This window comes from Bos indicus x Bos taurus, chromosome 20 (genome assembly GCF_003369695.1).
Source record: "Bos indicus x Bos taurus breed Angus x Brahman F1 hybrid chromosome 20, Bos_hybrid_MaternalHap_v2.0, whole genome shotgun sequence".
Lineage (NCBI taxonomy): Eukaryota > Metazoa > Chordata > Mammalia > Artiodactyla > Bovidae > Bos > Bos indicus x Bos taurus.
This window is the reverse complement of record NC_040095.1, coordinates 7,942,140-7,946,878: the sequence shown is the minus strand read 5'-3', so window position 1 is coordinate 7,946,878 and position 4,739 is coordinate 7,942,140. Positions and strand designations below refer to the sequence as shown.

The 4,739-nt window shown below is 43.2% G+C and overlaps 1 pseudogene across 1 annotated transcript; it reads left to right on the top strand.

Moving 5' to 3' along the window:
* The first annotated feature begins 491 nt into the window (after positions 1 to 491).
* LOC113879224 lies at positions 492 to 846 on the top strand (annotated as a pseudogene). Its single transcript, XR_003507241.1, has one exon. The product of XR_003507241.1 is annotated as an ATP synthase subunit f, mitochondrial pseudogene (transcript).
* Positions 847 to 4,739: the final 3,893 nt, after the last annotated feature.

Genomic DNA, 4,739 nt, shown 5'->3' with positions numbered 1-4,739 from the left:
TAAAAAAGTTAATAGCAGACCTCATAAGATAGTTGTGGGTGCTTTTGGTCCCTCGGTGTGCCAAGGGACAGTCCTCAGTGCATTTCTTTGAACATACACACACCCCGACTCCTACGGGAGGTCTGGTTCCCCTACTGATTACTACCTGTGTGAGTCTTGCACTTCTCTGGGTGTCCGTTTCCTTGACCGTCTGATGGATACACTCAACCGTCCTCCCAGCTCTGAGGGACTCCTACGTGAAGCCAATGAGGCGATGTGCAGATGCATTTTGGTATCTATTAAAAGCTTTCTGCAAATGTATAATGAAAATGACTGAAAAAATTCTTGGAGAGTGTTTTGGCAAGTGCCTGAGGTGGTAGAAACAAAACTTCTCAATTTAAATTTTTTTGACTTTTAAAATAATTTTGGAACAAAATCCAAGGGTTGGATCTAAGTCTGTGTGTGGTAAAGAATTTGGCCAACTTTCAGGTTTAAAAATGATGACAGAGGACTCCAAGATGGCGTCAGTCGTACCACTGAAGAAGCTCCTGGAAGTCGAACTAGGGGAGCTGCCAAGCTGGATACACATGCGGGATTTCACCCCTTCAGGCATCGCTGGAGCATTTCAAAGACGTTACACCAAGTGCGTGAACCAGAAGAGAGGCAGCATCGCGGGGCTCTCTCTGGTGCTGGCGGCCTACGCGGTTTTCAGCTACTGCCGTTCTTACAAGGAGCTCAAACACGAGCGGCTACGCAGGTACCACTGAAGAGGGCGAACTCTGCATTCCTGATCATCACCTTTGCCCGGCACCCCTGAATCCTTTCATATCCTGATGGAGAATTAACATCCAATAAACAATGACTGGTTAAAAAAAAAAGATGACAAACTTATCTTACGGGATGGCCATCGGCCCACTGACAGTGGCATTCCGGTCCTGCTCAGTGGGCAGAGCACAGGTTGCGGGAAGCCCACCCAAGAGCAGCCTCAACTTTCTCCCTGGTGCACGCTTCCGTGGCAGGCACGTGGGGACTCCCTGAGCATAAACCCCTCTCTTAAGGCAGCCAAACTTCAGAGCCCTTGTGGTCTCCAAAATGAGCCCTTGAGGCTGTGGGAAGCTTGTGACTCAGGAGCCCAGTGGGGAGCAGACTTGGGGCCCCTCAAAGCAGGAGAACTCTCCTGGGGCTTCCTCACTTGGGGATTCCTCTCTCCCTCTCCTCTTGATGGCCCCATATTGGAATAATCCTCCCCAGGTCCAGACTATTTGTCTGACAGAAGGATTATAAGGATTGTGTGACCCTGGCACTGGGTGATGTAGAAAATCTGACCTCCGGGACCTGTGGGCTGCAAAAAATCTCCTTCAGTCATGATCATGGAAAGTCATTTTTAGCAGCAATGAAAATCATGGCTGCTTTCTGTTACTTGGTAACTAGGTTAGCCTATTTACCAATTTTAGGGCAAAACTTTATTGGAGATGATATGTGCTTATGTATATAGTTAACTTTATTAAAATGTCTTTATAATGAAACTGTTATATAATGTGTGTATATATGAGTGTGTGTCATGTTCATACATCAGTATAAGCATATCGACATTTATGGGAAGTTCTGATTATTGGAAGTGACTGGCAATGAATGTACCTGAGCCATTCTTGTGCAGAATCTTCAGTCTCTGGGAACCCCAAGGACCTAAGTATGACCCAGGCAGCTGATTTAACACCCACCAGCTTGGCTATTCAGGATTTACCTGCAGCTGCCCTCCAGGTAAAGCTGTCCAGGAGCCAGAGTTTGGAAAACCCCTACTGATACTTCAGGTGCCTTGAAGCCATTGGCTGAAACACAGAGAAGGTATCATTGGGTGGCTCTGGGATGTGACCCAAATGTTCTTGCTTTGCAGAGCCATTTTATTTATTTTTCAAAAAATTAGAAATGTCATCTTTTTTACGACTCAGATCTGAAGGCATTTCTTTTGCAGTGGAGAAAGGAGAGACTTCTGTCACCTGTAAGAGAAGGAACAGGCTTGACTATTCTGATGCACAGTAATTACTTGGGGTTACAGAACATACTGGAGTGAAGCGAGAGTTCTCTGAGGAATGGCTGAGCTGAGGCTCTGCCATCTTGCCTCATTAAAGGCTGCTCTGTGAATGCTGGTGAAAGAGAGGGAGGGGGAGGGAAGGAGGAAAGGAGGAAATTGGCAGGGTCCAAGCTTTTAGGAAGCAGGTGTCAGGTTCAACAAGAATCATTTAGTCCTACTAAAGATAATCTAGAAGGATCTTTTTGGGGAAAGTATCCTGTTTCTCAATATGTAGGAGTTCTAAGCCAAGCACAAATTGTGTCCTCTCCAGGCAGTTAGACTTGTCTGGACAGATGGATGAATTATAGGAGCCATGTTGTTCGGGGTGGAGGCTCTTCTCTGGGAAGGTTAGTGGAGGAGGTTCAGACAGCGAGGGATGGAGAGAGAGCAGGCTGAATGTGCCTGATCCTGGCTCCTGGGCTGGTCCTCTGAAATCTGAAATCATACCCAAGTCTTAGAGAGAGGGGAGGGGTGGGGAAGGTGAGCAAATGCAACCAGGACTAAAGGAGCTGGGTTTGAGTTTTTTAAATTGAAGTATAGTTGATTTACAATGTTTTAGTTTCAGGTATACAGCTGAGTGATTCAGTTATACATCTATGTATATTCTTCTTCAGATTTTTTTCCATTGTAAGTTATTACACAGGATGTTGAATATAGTTCCCCATGCTGTATAGTAAGTCCTTGTTATTATTTTATATATAGTAGTTTGTATCTGTTAATCCCAAACTTCTAATTTATCCCTACCCTGCTACCCTCTCTGGTAACCATAAGTTTGTTTTCTATGTCTGTCTATTTTAGTTTTGTATATAGATTAATTTGCATTACTTTTTAGATTCTGCATATAAGTGATATCATATGATATTTGTCTCTTTTTTACTTACTTCACTTAATACGATAATCTCTAAGCCCATCCATGTTGCCTCAAATGGCATTATTCCATTTTTTTAAATGACTGAGAAATATTATATTGTATATATATCAATTGCATCTTCTTTCTCCATTCATCTGTTGATGGACATTTAGGCTGTTTCCATGTCTTAGTCACCATGAATAGGGCTGCTATGAACATGGGGTACATGTATGTTTTGAGTTAGAGTTCTCATCTTATCTGGATAAGATGCCCAGGAGTTGGATTGCTGGATCATATGGTAGCTCTATTTTTTAGTTTTTTAATGAACCTCCATACTTTCTTCACAGGAGGCTGCACCAATTTACATTCCCATCAACAGTATAGGAAGGTTCTCTTTTCTCCATACCCTCTCCAGCACTGGTTATGTGTAAACTTTTTCATCATGGCTCTTCTGACTGTAATGAAGTTAGGGTTATCATGGTTTTGATTTGCATTTTTCTAATAATTGGGCTTCCCTGGTAGCTCAGCTGGTAAAGAATCTGCCTGCAATGCCAGAGATCCTGGTTCAAATCCTGGGTCGGGAAGATCCACTGGAGAAGGGAATGGCTATCCACTCCAGTATTCTGGCCTGAAGAATTTGTCCATGGGAGTGGCAAAGGGTCGACATAACTGAGTGACTTTCAATTTTCACTTTCCACTTTCTAATAATTAGCAATTGTGCCTTTTCATGTGCCTATTGGCTGTCTGTCTGTCTTCTTTGTATGTTTTCTAGACTGAGGTGTTTTTTTTTTTTTTTTAATTGAGCTGTATAAGCTGTTTGCATGTTGTTGATATATAAGGAGCTGTTTTTGTGAAAAGTTTTTAGCGTTCATGTGGCAAAGTGGGACAGAGTCTGGGAGAGGGATTTTCTCCTTGTTTCCTTACACCTGTTAAAAAGTTTAGCATCAAAAATCAACTGTGGTTAAACAGAAAAGGAATGGACTGAAAAGCCATCATTTCACAGAAATACCAGGAAGCTTGAAAGGAAGGCCAGCGGAAGGCTGGGATAAGGGAGACCAGGCATCTACAGGCCCATAGCGCTGTCTTGCCAGTGAGGAAATGGCTGTGATACTTTGTACAGTATCTGCTTCTCCCAGAAACTGGACATTGCTGTGCTCACTGCTGCCGCTGCTATGGACTCCACTGTTCTTAGTGCTTTGTGTCAACAGACACCAAATAAAAAATCTGGAGTGGGAGCATCTGGTTGGTTAAACCTTCATCACATACTTGCATTTTAGCTGCAACGGAGGCTGGGTAAAGGAGTAGCTGGGCTTTCTGGCTTCTTTAAAGGGAAGTGATTTAAGACATTGTTTTAGGAGTGCACCTACTTCTGCTTTATTGATTATGCAAAGCCTTTGACTGTGTGAATGAGTGAGTGACTGTGTAGACCACAACAAACTGGAAAATTCTTCAAGAGATGGGAGTACCAGGCCACTTTACCTGCCTCCTGAGAAATCTATATGCAGATCAAGAAGCAACAGTTAGAACCAGACATGGAACAACAGACTGGTTCCAAATTGGGAAAGGAGTATGTCGAGGCTGTATATTGTCACCCTGCTTATTTAACTTATATGCAGAGTACATCATGTGAAATACCAGGCTGGATGAAGCACAAGCTGGAATCAAGATTGCAGGGAGAAATATTAATAACCCAAGATATGCAGATGATACCACCCTTATGGCAGAAAGTGAAGAGGAACTGAAGAGCCTCTTAATAAAAGTGAAAGAGGAGAGTGAAAAACCTGGCTTAAAACTCAGCATTCAGAAAACTAAGATCATGGCATCTGGTCCCATCCCGTC